At 40.3% G+C, this 15,741-nt stretch overlaps 1 protein-coding gene across 9 annotated transcripts in view; it reads left to right on the top strand.

The window, feature by feature from the left end:
• Positions 1-15,741, top strand: part of ankhd1 (ankyrin repeat and KH domain containing 1) — a 150,032-nt gene that overhangs the window by 35,647 nt on the left and 98,644 nt on the right. The gene's annotated exons all lie outside the window — the stretch shown is intronic.

Genomic DNA, 15,741 nt, shown 5'->3' with positions numbered 1-15,741 from the left:
TTTTCAGATCACGTTAAGTATATTCCAACCCTTCTGGCACAAATTCTTTTAACTTGGACAAATAAATTGGTACCATTCTTGAAATCTTGCCAGCACAAAACTTTAGTTTCATGAGCCGATGTCCATTCAAGAAAACAGTATTTGATAGTAACAAAGCATTTCTGAGCATGCTTTGTTCACACCTTTTGGTTAACAGAAATCTGTGGATCTTAGATTTAAACTGAATAATTCATATAGTCATTCATTGTTTGTGCAAAAGTTGAGAAAACTCCTATCATTCTTTTACTTTTTTTAAAAGTCTTCCAAACCTTGTACCTAAAAGCCTGACTAATGCTTGGGAAGTGCCTCACCAACATTAATAGTTTCTTTAATATCTTTAAAATCAATCAGATTCCCAATTTTTGAATTCCATGGGATCAGAGTTCCACTTGTGTAATTTATCTTAATATCTTGAGTCTTGGAGTCCAGAAATTATGCTGATAATCAACATCTGCCTTCAAAAACTCATTGTTTCATAAATTGAGACGAGGGTTACATTGAGTACAGGTGAATACAGGTAAAGCTTTAAGTAGCTGCAGTGAAACCTACTTCATTGTTTTCTAGTCCTTCGTATACAAGGTCACTTCCCCTTAATCCTTTTGATTAATTTTTTTATTTCATTACATTAAAATATCAATGAACTTAACATTGGATCTCTGCTTCCATCTTTTCACATACAAAAAAAATCTCTTTATATTGTAAAAATGTGTGATTTTATATTCGCCAACTGTTTTTCCATCTTAATTGGTAGAGATCACTTTGCATCTTCTTTCATATTTCAGTCTGTAATTTTAGTATGAAACCTCTTTGTCATTGAAAAGCTTGGATATTTTGCACAGTTTTGGCCCCCTTATTTGGGAAAGGATAGATGAGCATTGGAGATGATCCAGAAGAATTACTTAGCAAGTTCTAATAGAATGAGGGTGACCTTACTGAAATATTTATGAATGGGTTCCCACTATACATTCCCCTATTTTTAACCTATTAGAAGATTGACCCAATTCAACATGGGCACACTTCAAAGCAACAGAAAATCTTTTGTCTATTTGCCTTTTCTCCCTTGGACATTCAAGTTGATTATATTAAAATTGCTATAAAATGAGTGTTCCCAAACTCTTGGGCTATAAACTTAATTTGGCTTATTTAGTTGTTACTCTGTTGAATTTCATGTTTCCAGGGACAGAAAACTGTGCTGAATGATTTGATTTTGTTTTATACTGTGTGAGAATCTTTTCTTAATTTATTTGAAGTTTAAGGCCTCTTTGCCTCCGCAATACATTTGTTTAATCACGGCATTTATACATTCTACCACATCTCAGTTGTTCTCAGGTGTTTACAAGCAACTCCTGTTGTAGTAATTTCTAAATTGATATTCTAGGAATGGATCCCAAAATCCTATTGCCAAATTCTTTGTAATTTCTAACTTCTAATCATTGCTTGTTTATCTCCAGTTACTTCCTCTCCTTAAAATGTTTCTTTTACTTGAATCACTGTTACTCTTCTATTGTTCTCTACTGTAAACCTCGGATCTTGAGTTTCTTGGGCTGACCATTTTTCATCTATACCTCATTAACAGCAACTACAATCTTAGTTAAGGTGATCGAAGTCTGCAAAATACAGAAAGTAAAATACTGCAGGTGCTAGTAATCTGAAAACAAAAGAAAATGCTGGAATCATGGGCAAGGTGTCAGGTAGTGTTTGTGGAGAGAAAAAGAGAACTCAGCAGTAAGAGGTCATCATTTACAGTCTCCATGGAAGGTCCTCATCCCACTAAGTATTTGTAGCATCTGATGTATTATGAAAGAATATCTGTGGTGTTTAACTGTGTATCTGTAAGACTTTGTTCGGATTTGTCACTGAAGTGGTGAGTTGGCTGAAATTGTTTCAGGTAATTTGTGTGGTATAAATTATACATTCATCAGTAGTATTTGTAAAAATGATCCAAGTAATACTTTAATAACCTATCAGATAAAATGAGAGGGTGAAACTGATTCTTTAAGAGCTCGAAGGTGGTGAGACAATGTCTTTGTAAAGCAAATTTCTGATTAACAACCTTTTGGAAGATGAGAATTTCATGAGAAATTGGCAATGAGGTAGGGCATTTGAAGTGGTAATGAAGTAAGCAAAGAAAAAAAGATAGGGTTGGTTGAGTTGTAGATGGGAATAGTGAAAGCATATCGGAGATTGCTTAAATTGGTAATGGATTGGGAAAGTTATTATATTGTTTATCTTAAAATGCATTTAGATGAGCTTGTGCAGATAGCACAACATGGGCCAGAAAGGGAATGGGTAATTAAACAAAATGCTTTTGGTAGCTTGGAATCATGCTTATGGACTGAGATGTTTCAATAAGAAAATAGAATATTATCGAGATGAACCTTAAGCTAAAGAACAGCTGGTATCTTGTCCATTTACAAAGGATTCTAAACATGGATGCAAAGGAATTCAGTTGATGTTTGCAGTATCTTTTGTTTTCATATTCTTCAATATCCACTTTGTATATGCAAAGTTATATTATAGCATCATCTTTGTTTCAAATAATTCTGTTGTGCATCAGAGTAAATAAAAATTAATTTGCATCATTCCACCATTCTATTCTGTTACATTTTTGATTATGAGCAGCCATTCTTGAGACAATACTTCATTTGCAAATCTTTCAAATATATCATGTAATTTTCCACACAATTCAATGGAGAGCTGCAAGAATTGATTTTCAACTCACAAGAGCTTGCTATTTAACTGCAAGTACAGATAATGTAATTTAGTTGTTTTGCCTTATTGCCATTCTTTTTATAATTTGCTTTGTTACGTACCCCTTGGGTTCATATTTTCTGTGGACTGTCACTTTAAAACGCCGGGAGAATGAGACTGACTTTTGGACACTAAGCTGCTCCGGAGAGGGAGAGAGAGAGAGATGGAGTTATTTGATGGACAATCGATGTTATGGTTTCTCTGCAGCTTGTTTTGAACATACAAGGACACGCAGATGCACTAAGGTGTGGTGAAGACTCCACAGGGTTGCTCTTTCATGCACTAATAATCACATATCGTTTCCTCTCAATCGATCCTCAGTCCCACCTGAAAAGGATAGTGGTATCTTCACACCTTAGTGCGTCTGCGTGTCCTTGTATGTTCAAAACAAGCTGCAGAGAAACCATAACATCGATTGTCCATCAAATAACCCCATCCCCCCTCCCTCCCCCCCCGAACAGTGTCCAAAAGTCAGTCTCATTCTCCTAGCGTTTTAAAGTGACAGTCCACAGAAAATATGAACCCTAGGGGTAAATAACAGCTTAAAATTTATTTTGAATCTATTTTGTAATGTCCTTATGTGGGTGAAAACTTGTTTGCTGTCACTTTTGAATTAGTTTGTTTATATTTTCTCCACATAATAGCTGGATGTGCAGTGTATCCCCAGTCTTTGGCCTGCTGTTCATCAAATCTTAGAATCTTGAGTAATGTTACCGTTTTGCAGTTTTCTCAGAGAAAATAAATGCGAATAAGAAATTGAACAATGTCTTTATTGCATGGAATCCTGCAATTTTGAAGGATGGAATCAGTGATTCATCAGTTACATTCGTCTCATCAAAAATATTTTTGAACAATTTACAAATCAGTTCAGTTGGAATTGATTGACGCTTGTTAGTTCTAATGCTTTACATGAGACTGATTCTGCTTGTTTTAGTGGCCATTTAGTGGCCTTTCTGGGGGGTTATATAGCATTTCAAAGGATTGTCTTCGAGAGATCAATATTTTGAAATGTCGCTGAAGAGTAAAGTTTGCAATGAACATGTTTTGCGTTGTATGTAATGTTCAATTTGTTTTGATATAGGAATGTCCAAAGTGTTTTCATTATTACTAGAATCTTGTTAGAAAATTTTCTACACATGTTTTAATTGAAATTCCTTTATCTGTTATTGGTGCTGCCTTTTAAAACAAAGGATGTGAAATGAAAACTTGTGCAGTTACTAAGCACCTCTCACATTTTAGCCAATAGTCCCATGTGACATTGTATATTTTGAGCAGATAGTACCTCTGAGTAATTAAGCCCAATTTTGAAGTGATGCCTACGGTAGTAGTCTAATTCAGTTTTAAATTAGAAATTGCATAAATCAGAAGGTCAGAATCCTCAGGTACTGAGGATCCCAAACATGGATTTAAAAAGTTTCTTTGAGGAGGAATGCCAGTGGGGGGCGGGGGGGGGGTTAGGTGAATAAATTGTTTAATCCAATGAAGGCAAGCATGGCCTACCTATAAAATGGATTATAAGTGAGGTAAATTTGATTTGTTGAGTGAGGTAAATTTGATTCATTAAGTGAGGTGATATATTGGCATTCAGACTGGATCTGCCAAGGCATTGAAAAATACTATAAGCCATACTATACATGGCTACACTCTATTTCTTGAGGAAAATGTTATACCCAGAGAAATAGGAAATGTAGGATATTCTCAGTAAATAACTTTTGTCTCAAGCTACCTGTATATCATATTTGTAAATTGGCTATTTCCATTTGGTGTTGTGATTTGTATGTGACCATTAAAAAAAATTGATGCCTCTTAATGTGGTACCATACTGGCTGAATGGTGTCACAACAACAACCTTGTGCTCAATGTTAGCAAGACAGGAATTGATTGTGGAATTCAGGAAGGGGAAATTGAGTGCACGCACACAGGCAAAAAGACAGACCCCCATCGAGATGGTGGTGGAAATTGTGAGCAGCTTCAGTTTCCACAGCATGAACACCTTGGACACAACATGTGGATGCCAGTGACTTTCTTTCACTAGGAGTCTGAGGAGATTTGGTGCACCGCCAAGGGCTTTTTCAAGTTTCTACAGATGTATGGTGGAGAGCATTCTGTTGGAGTTCCATCACCACCTGGTATGGAAGCTCCAACGCACAGGATCAAAAGAGGCTGCAGAGGGTTGTAGACTCAACTATCCATCATCGGCACAACCCTTCCTGCAACTGAGGCAGTGCCTCAAGAAGGTAGCACCCATCATTAAAGACCCTTAGCATTGGGACATGCTGTCTTTGCATTATGACCTTTGTGAAGGAGGTACAGGAGCCTGAAGATTCACACTGAATGCTGTAAGAACAGCCCTCCCCCCCCCCGCCCCCCATCAGATTTCTGAATGGTCCACGAACAGAAATTCATTCTGTTTTACATTATTTATTTTGTAACTTGTAATTTTTGTCTTGTACTGTACTGCTGTCAAAAACAACAAATTTCACGTCATATCAGTGACAACAAACATATCAAACTTGTAAAATTTAAAAATAACACTGAAGCATTGAGTGAAAGACCAAACTTATTGTGACTTTGTATCATGAATTACAAGTGGTATCAACAAGGAAGCTTTTGAGATTCTTTGCTTCCTTTTGAAACACTTTTTATCTGGTGCAAATAATCGTAAATTGACTGAGTCATTCAGCACCTTCATAAAATATGATTTTACCCAGTAAGGGATTAAAAATTGAACACTTTAATTTGCACTCATGTATAGTTTGGTCTGTGCTTAGTCTGTGAGGTTGATGAGGCCCAGCTATGCTATAAGCAATAGCTTATTTCTTTAGGATTTACATATGATGGCCTTTGTGAATTTTCTAGTTAATCCATTCCCTGAAGGTTAACTGCAGATTGAGTCAGTGGTAAGGAAGGCAAATACAATGTTTGCATTCATTTCAAGAGGACTAGAATATAAAAACAAAGATATAATGCTGAGGCTTAAAAAGGCATTAGACTACACTTGGAATATTGTGGGCAGTCTTGGACCCCTTGTCTAAGAAAGGTTGTGCTGACATTGGAGAAGGTCCAGAGGAGGTTCATGGGAATGATCCCAGGCATGACAGGGTTAACATGAGGAGCGTTTGATTGCTTTCGGCCTGTGATCTCTGGTGTTTAGAAGAATAAAGGGGTATCTCATTGAAACCTATCGAATATTGAAAGGCCGAGACAGTGGATGTGGAGAGGATGTTTCCTATAGTGAGTGAGTCTGGGACCAGAGGGTACAACTGCAGAATAGAAGAGTGTCCCTTGAAACAGAAGTGAGGAGGAGTTTCTAGATCCAGAAAGTAGTGAATCTGTGGAATTCATTTACACAGATGGGTGTGGAGGCCAAGTCATTGGGTACGTTTAAAGCGGAGGTTTATAAGTTAATTAGTAAAGGTGTCAAAGGTTACAGGGAGAAAACAGAAGAATGGAGTTGAGAAGGATAATAAATCAGCCCTAATTGAATGGTGGAGCAGACTTGATGGACCGGATGCCTAATACTGCTCCAATGTCTTAGGATATTATGATTCTACAGAACTAAATAGTAACATAGTATCTTAACAATTTCTGCATTATAGCTGGTTTTGATACTCATCATTCCTAAAGAATGCTATTTGATTTTGCCGACTAAAAGACCTGGCTGCAGAGGCAATGTTTGTAGTTGATGCTGTTAGTCAGATTTGTTTCCATGGCCTGTGGTGTTGTCATTCTGTGATGCTGTCAATCTGGGTGGATGAGATTACAGGTAAAGATGCCATGCCCAAGTAAGCTCAGTGTGTTTCTGTAGTCATTCTGTAAATTTTGCTCTACATCAATTAAGTTGAGAAAGTGAGTCTATTGGTTGGAACAGTAGTAAAAATTATCAGTCCATATTGGTGTTGAGCCTCTTTCGTAATATTTTTCACTGCGCCCATAACAGGAAACTAAGGGGTATTCTGCCAATCTACGAACATCATTTTGAGGATTGAGATGAATAGTTTTTGTGACTAGTAGTTGAGCTACTTTACGTGGGTAAATGCAGCCCCATCCTGTACACTGGCTGGTCCAGTTTGGCTTTTACTTGGTGGTAATCACTAATATCTTGATTTATGGGGAAGTTGAATGTTCTACTAACCAAATAGGAGTAGATGAGTACAAAAGACATCTTCAGAATTAATGATTATTGTAGCCATATCTGCATATTTTAACTACATTGCATTCCCATATTCCAAGCTCTGTTTTCCTGTTGCCTGCCAAAGGAGTGGTGATTTCTCCCACACTGACCCACCCCACATCTGTAATATTTGAATTAAACTGCTTGCAATGGCATCCCTGCAACAGTACTGAAATAACCCTTGAAGGTCCTGAACTATTTGTTCTTAGCCCCATGTGATGTGTGTGCATCAAGGTTACCCAGACCATTCTGTTCCACCCTGCTGGGTGGGACTGCCTGCCCTTGCCTCTTTCATTCTTAGTGCTCCAATTGTAGATTCCTCATAGAATCATTCCTACTTCTCACTTGTGTTTAATTCCTGACAGCTCCCTTGACATTTCTGTTTCTCAACTATGCTCAAAAGTACTACAGCTGGTCCCTGGCTCTGCTTTATTGTTCTTTCTAAACTTTGCATTTATATTGATTTGTTACAGTTTTTGTCTAAAATTCTTCACTGAATGCACAGAAATTCCCTCTGAGCATTTGTGAAAGCAAAGCCAATGTTTTGTTTCTGTTACACTCTTTGGTCACTGGCTCCATCCCTTGTACTTGTGTGTGTGGAATTGGGTTGCGTGCAATCTTAGGACTCATATTTGGTCTTGGAGTTGGAACTTGAACTTCTCAGTCAGAACAGTGTTTGACTCTGGTTCAACATTAGCTCATCTGTTGATTCCAATACTTTATATCCCTTTCTGATTTTTACCACCATAAATGTGATCTCATCTAAAACTCCAGTGTTCAGATTCTAACCCATCACTCCAAGTACACTGAATTAATTTGCTTCTGATTGTGTAATCGGTCCATTTTAATGTTATACCGATTTTTAAATTTTCATGGCTTCACCTTTCACCGTCAAAAACCACCTCCATTTATAATACAACTGTTTACTAAAGCTTATTGGATAGTTCACCTAGAATTTCTGTAGTCTCTCTTGTCTTAAAAAAACAAGAGTGGCAACTATATTGGAACTCTCTCCCACCAACCTCACAGCAACCTCATTTATTACTATTTCTGTTAAGTCAGAAGTGAAAACTTGGAAACTGTTGCTCTGAGGGAGTATAGTCATCAGAGTTTGCAGTGGTTGAAGGAGCAAGCTCACCATTGTTACTTCAAGGGAACTTGGAGTAGTTGAAGTACAAGCAGCACAAAACTCCCTGAGATTGAATTTAACAACAAAGTAGAAGATAAATGGTTAAACTTTCTCTTGTTCAAAGTAATGTGAATTTTACCAGAACTTGTTATCTTGAGTCTGGCTATCATCCCTTTTCTTACCAATGTATGTCAACCTGGTATGTGCTAATCATTTGTAATTGGCATTGGTTGCTTTGTAGAATTTTGTAACTTAAGATTACACTGTTGTACTTTTCAATACAGGTTTCCCCCGCCATCCGAAGGTAGAGCGTTCCTGTGAAACGGTTTGTAAGCTGGAATGTCATAAAGCGAAGAAGCGATTACCATTTATTTATATGGGAAAAATTTGTGAGCGTTCACAGACCCAAAAAAAACCTACCAAATCATGCCAAATAACACACAAAACCTAAAATAACAGTAACATATAGTAAAAGCAGGAATGATATGATAAATACACAGCCTATATAAAGTAGAAATACTTTTCTGCAATCATTGAAGCACTAACGCAGCCAAAATCTCACGCAAGCGCTCTTGGCGGAAACGCTCTCTCCAGTAACCTTTAAGCTATGAAGCTGCCAAATCATATCAAATAACACACAAAAATACACAGCCTATAGAAAGTAGAAATAACGTATGTACAGTGTAGTATCACTTACCGGAATTGGGAAGACAGCGCCGAGCACACTGATGAAGGTGTGTTAGGCTGAGTCGTTGGAGGTTGGGATGGTGCAGTGGACCCCAACCTCCAGGCCGCCGACCGATACCGATCCGTGAAGAAAGCGGTCTAGCGGTAGCCAGGACGCACCCAGCACATCTTTAAGAAAAAAGCCGAAATAAACAAGCTAATTGATTAGGTGCCGCCTGGCACGTAAATGTCGGCCCAGATCAGAGATGATGCAATCGCCTCTGATCTGGACCGACATTTACGTGCCGGATGCCACCTAATCAATTAGCTTGTTTATTTCGGCTTTTTCTTAAAGATGTGCTGGGTGCGTCCTGGCTACCGCTGCATTCTCCGCGGCAATGTATCAGTCCGCGGCCGGGAGGTTGGGATGGTGGGATACTGGGGTGTAATCTCATCATCTGTTTCCATCAGGGCAGGCAAGTCATTTTCTTCACGTTCAGTTTCTGGACGACTTCACTTTTAGTCCGTTCGCTCCTGCATTCAGTTTTGATGGTTATCCTTTCCTCTTGCAATTGCATCAGCTCTTCATCTATCAGTTCTTGGTCATGGAATGTCAAATCCTCTTCAACATCATCTTCATTAACTTCCACAAGCCAAACTCACTTTGTCCTTACTTCGTTCACCACGATCGAAACGCTTAATTATGTCTAGTTTTATGCTAAGTGTAACATCCATATGAGCTCTTTTAGGCTTTTCCAATACCTTAGAACTCATCTTGCAAATGGTTGCTCACAGGCACGTGTTTAAGCAATGCCGGCTAGAATGCAGTTCTGAATCCGGGGGAGGAGCTTGGCTGCTCGGGGCGTACGCTGCTTTTTTCGCGCACTGTCTTTTTTTGTAACAGTGAAAACACCTTCTGTTAGCAAAAACAGGCAACTAATGTTGGTCTTTCGTAACCGTGAGGTTTCGTAAAGCGAACGTTCAAAAAGCGGAGGACATCTGAACGTGGAATATGCTACTCTTTCATTTTTGCTTTCATAACAAAGTGCATTATTTGAAACTTTTAACTATGAACATGAGAAATCTGAGTTATAACAGCAAAAGAATGCTGGGAGTGGCAGATGAGACTGAAGGGTTAAATCTGTGGAGAGCGAAATAGAATTGGTATTTTGAACCATTTACCAGATTGAGTTTTGATGACAAATTATTAAATGAAACAATTGCCTTAATTTGGTCATAGATGCTGTTTTACCTGCTAGGTATTTCATCTTTTTATTTGGTGATTCCAGCATCCAGTGTAAAGCAGTTTAATCACCAGTTGTCTGACGTCAAATTTGCTTAGTTTTAATCTCTTATGTAGATTTCATTGCTTGCTTTTAACCAGCTTAAATTTAATATATGGTGAAAAATTGTGTTAAAGCGCTGGAGCTACAGCTGGATGACCTTCGGCTTGTATAGGAAAATGAGGTGATAAGAGGTACAGGGACGTAGCCACCCCTAAGCCGCAGGAGGCAGGTAGCTGGGTGACTGTCAGGAGAGGGAAAGGGTAGGCAGCCGATTAAGAGTACCTCTGTGGCCATTCCTCTCAAATAATAAGTATACTGCTTTTGATACTATTGTGTGTGGGGGTGGGAGGGAGAGACTCATAGCACTGAGCTCTTTGGCTTGGGAGGGAAGGAGAGAGAAGAGGAATGTAGTAGTGATAGGGGATTCCATAGAGGAGCAGACAGGAAATTCTGTGGAAATGAAAGAGACGCCCAGATGGTATGGTACATATTAATACCAGTCACGTAGGCAGGAAAAGGGGGAGGTCCTGATGAGGGAAAATAAGAAGTTGGATAGAATGCTGAAAAACCAGGACCTCTAGGGTAGTAATCTCTGATTTCTACCTGTGCGGTACACCAGTGAGGGCAAGATGACGATGATTTGGCAGATGAATACGTGGCTGAGAAATTGATGCATGGGACAGGGTTTCAGATTTCTGGATCATTGGGATCTCTTCTGGGGAAGGTATGACCCATACAAAATAGACACATTACACCTGCACCTGAGAGGGACCAATATCTTTGCGGGCAAACTAGTTTGGCAGGGCGATGGGAACTGGAGTGATAGGTCGAGGACGGGGCAGCTGGTGTGCAAGTAGATGCAGTGTGAAGAGAGTCTGAGGAAGGGCAGATGATGGGGCAAAATTGCAGTTATTTGGTTGAATTAAAGTGTAACATGGGGGCAGAATCGAAAAGGGTGATGAATACAGGTCTGAAGGTGTTGTATTTGAATGCATGCAGTATATGGAATAAGGTAGATGATCCTGTAGTGCAGTTAGAGATTGTAGGTATGATATGGGCATTGCTGAATCATGGCAGAAAAAGGATCTTAGTTGGGAGCTTAACATCCAAGGATACACTTTGTATTAAAAGGACAGACAGGTGGCCAGAGAGAGTAGGGTGACTCTGTTGGTAAAAATTAAATCAATTCCTTAGAAAAGTGGCATAGGATCAGAAGATGTGGAATCCTTGTGGGTAGAGTTAAGAAATTGCAAGATGAAAAACTCCCTACTGGGAGTTATGCAGGCTCCAAACAATGCCCAGGATATGTGTGTATTTTTCTGTATGCACACAGTACTGTGCAAAAGTCTCGGGCACACTGAATTTTTAATGAAGTTTTTTTTTGTCTAATGCATTAGAGTGTTGGTAGAAAAGAGCAAATCTTAGATTTCCAAGCATTCATTTTCCAAAAAATTAAATGTTACAGGGAGATTTTTGTATTTCGTTGAAACAACATGGTTACTTTCTAGGTATAAAGCCCAGTGCATGATTAAATAAAGATAATAACTGAAACAAATGGGTGTAGAAGGAATCCAACTGGGCGAAGGGCAACCAAACTAAAAGATGGGGTGTTGTTTAACCTTCAGATCATCAATTCTTGCATCTTAACAAGAGTGAGCATAGCAACAAGACAAGCTGGTCACCCTGCATCAGCAAGCTCTCTTCCAATCAGAAATTTCTTGTTAGACAGGAGTTTCAGTGTGTTCTGCATAAACTCTTCTGAAGCACAGAGAAATGGGCAAGGTTGAGAACCGGAAGCGCAGTGGTCAGCCATGGAAACTGAGTGCAGTAGATGAGAGATGCATTAAACTGACATCCCTTCTAAATTGGAAGAAGACAAGCACTGCTATCAACTCTGAACTCGCAGAAACCACTGAAACCCAAGTATGCTGCTCTGCAGTCTGGAGAAATCTTTTCAGAAGTGGACTTCATGGAGAAGTTGCTGCTTAAGAAGTCATTCCTCTGGTCGAAGCAGAACCAAGTGGAAACGCTCACCTATGCACAAAATACAAGGACTGGGGTATTGAACAATGGCAACAAGGGCTCTGGACTGCTGAGTCATAATTTGAAATTTTTGGTTCAAACAGGAAGCAACTTGTCCGTAGAAGAGACAGAAAGTGCTACATAGATGTGTGTCTGTAGCCAACAGTGAAGCACGGTGGAGATTCATTGCAGGTTTGGGACTGCATTTCTGCAAATGGAGTTGGTGATCTGATCAGAATTAATGGAATCCTCCATGCTGCGAAGTACAAGCAGATTCTCTTCCATCACACAGTACCATTAGGGAGAAGTCTAATCCGTCTCAACTTAATTCTGTAGCAGGGCAAGGAACATGAATGCATGGCAAAGGTAATGAAGACTATCTTCAGTGAAAAAGAAGAACAGGAACTTCTGCAACAGATGGTATAGTCTCCACAGAGCCACAGATAACCAGGCTGTCTTTATTTTGTGAGTATGACCGAGGAACAAATGTTGGCAAAAACCAAAAATGAAAAGTGCCATGGTTTTTTTTTGTTATTTTTGAAGTGGCAAATTTATCGTCTTCATTGAAGGTGATGGCTGATGCTTTTTAAAATTGCATTTTAAGAGATATAGAGTAAACTATTGAGACTTTTTTTAAAAAGAAAAAAGGTTTTTGGACACTTGCCCCTTGAACAGGACCCCACTAAGGAACACCAGGCCACCGTCTCCCATAATGTTAACCAACCTTATTGACTCTGGAGACCTCCCATCCACCGTCACCAACCTCATAGTGCTTGCACCCTGCACCTCCCGTTTCTACCTCCGACCCAAAATTCACAAACCTGCTTGTCCAAGTTGACCCATTGTTTCAGCTTGTTCCTGCCCCGCTAAGCTCATATCTGTATACCTTGACTCTGTTTATCCCCCCAGTTCAGTCCCTTCCTCCCTGTATCCGTGACACTTCACGTGCTCTTGATCTTTTCAAGGATTTCAGGTTCCCTGGCTCCCATCATATTTTTACTATGGATGTCCAGTCTCAATACAACTCCATCCCCCACCAGGAAGGCCACAAAGCTCTGCATTTCTTTCTGGGCACCAGACCCAACCAGTTCCCCTCCACCACCACTCTCCTCCATCCAGTGGAACTGGGCCTCACTCTCAATAATTTCTCCTTTGGCTCCTCCCACTTCCTTCAAACAAAAGGGGGTAGCCATGGGCACTCGCATGGGTCTTGGCTATGCTTGCCTGTTTGTTGGCTATGTAGAACAGTCTGTGTTCCAAGCCTACACTGGTGACTACCCCACATTTTTCCTATGCTACATGGACAACTGCATTGGTGCTGCTTCCTGTACCCGTGCTGAACTCATCGACTTCATCCATTTTGCCTCTATCTTCCACCCGGCCCTCAAATTCACCTGGTCCATTTCTGACACTTCCCTTTCTCAATCTAACTGTCTCTATCTCTAGAGACAGTTTATCCACCGATGTCTATTATAAACCAATGGACTTTCACAGCTACCTGGACTATACCTCATCCTACACTGCTACTAGTAAAAACAGCATCCCCTTCTCTCAATTCCTCTGTCTTCGCCGCATCTGCTCTCAGGATGAAGTTTTTCATTCTAGAATGAAGGAAATGTCCTCCTTTTTGTGTGCAGTTTTGGTCCCCTAATCTGAGGAAAGACATTCTTCCCATAGAGGGAGTACAAAGAAGGTTCACCAGATTGATTCCTGGGATGGCAGGACTTTCATATGATGAAAGACTGGATCGGCTAGGCTTATACTCGTTGGAATTTAGAAGATTGAGGAGGGATCTTATTGAAACGTATAAAATCCTAAAGAGATTGGACAGGCTAGATGCAGGAAGATTGTTTCCAATGTTGGGGAAGTCCAGAACGAGGGGTCACAGTTTGAGGATAAAGGGGAAGCCTTTTAGGACCGAGATGAGGAAAAACTTCTTCACACAGAGAGTGGTGAATCTGTGGAATTCTCTGCCACAGGAAACAGTTGAGGCCAGTTCATTGGCTATATTTAAGAGGGAATTAGATATGGCCCTTGTGGCTAAAGGGATCGGGGGTATGGAGAGAAGGCAGGTACAGGGTTCTGAGTTGGATGATCAGCCATGATCATACTGAATGGCGATGCAGGCTCAAAGGGCCGAATGGCCTACTCCTGCACCTATTTTCTATGTTTCTATGTTTTTCAAAGAAAGGGGCTTCCCTTCATCCACCATCAATGCTGCCCTCAACAGTATCTCTTCCATTTCATGCACTTCTGCTCTTACCCCATCCTCCCTGCCACCCCACCAGGGATAGGGTTCATCTTGCCATCACTTACCACCCCACTAGCCTCCATGTCCAGCATGTGATTCTCCAAAACTTCTGCCACCTCCAACTGGATCCCACCATCAAACACATCTTTCCCTCCCCCTCCCCACTTTCTGTGATCCCCTTGTTCATTCATCCCTCCCACTGATCTCTCTCCTGGTACTTACCCTTGCAAGCAGAGCAAGTGCTACACCTGCCCCAACATCACCTCCCTCACTACCATTCAGGGCCCCAAATAGTCCTTCCAGGTGAGGCGACATTTCACCTGTGAGCCTGTTGGGGTCATTCACTATGTTTGGTGCTCCCAGTGTGGCCTCCTGTATATTGGTGAGACTCGATGTAGATTGGGAGACTGTTTCGCTGAGCATCTACGCTTTGTCCATCTGAACAAGTGGGATCTCCCAGTAGCTACCCATTTTAATTCCACTTCCCAGTCCCATTCTGGTATGTCCATCCATGGCCGCCTCCACTGTTGTGATAAGGCCATACTTAGGTTGGAGGAACAATGCCTTGTATTCCGTTTGGGTAGCCTCCCAGCTGATGGCATGAACATTGATTTCTCAAACTTCCAGTAATACCTCAACCCCCCCTCACCATTTCCCATTCCCTTTTTCCCCCTTTCATGTTATCTCCTTGCCCACCCATTACCTCCCTCTGGTGCTCCTTCCCTCCCTGTTTTTTTCTTACTTACATGGCCTTCTGTCTCCTTCACCAATTAAGTTCCTCTGCTCCCTCCCTCCTCCTCCCCCCACCTTTCAAATCTATTCAGCTTTTTTTCTCAAGTCCTGCCAAAGGCTTTCGGCCTGAAACGTCAACTGTGCTTTTCTCCATAAGTGCTGCCTGGCCTGCTGAGTTCCTCCAGCATTGTGTGTGTGTGTGTGTGTGTTGCTTGGATTGCCATCATCTGCAGATTTACTCCTGTTTGTGTTTGGGATAAGCCAGTCATTTTCATCAAATGTGAATTCATAATCAGGCATGCATTCAAGGTCGTTTGATGAAAACAAGAAGTTAGGACAAGTTCAACATTTTTACTTAAGCAGAATGAAATATTAAGATGGATATTGAGATGATTAAAACCAGTATTTTTATGATGTCTTTCATAATCTTTGAAATCCTTAAAATAAGTCATCTGTACGCAGTGGGAAAAACAGGCTGTGGAATGGGAAGTAAAATAGATCTGACAGCTATAGTTGGCACAATAGTAACCATGTGTGCTTTCTTATTCAGTGATACAATAAGTGATGGTAGCTATGATTCGTATGTTGAATTCATGTTAACAAGAATACAGTTGATACTCTGTAAATTCAACATGTTGTACTGCCTTGTAAGTATGACAGATTTTCATAATCATTTCAAATAAAAAGTCAG

Source organism: Mobula hypostoma, chromosome 7, assembly GCF_963921235.1.
Source record: "Mobula hypostoma chromosome 7, sMobHyp1.1, whole genome shotgun sequence".
NCBI lineage: Eukaryota > Metazoa > Chordata > Chondrichthyes > Myliobatiformes > Myliobatidae > Mobula > Mobula hypostoma.
Note: the sequence above shows the minus strand (reverse complement) of the source record. Positions and strands in the feature narration are given on the sequence as shown.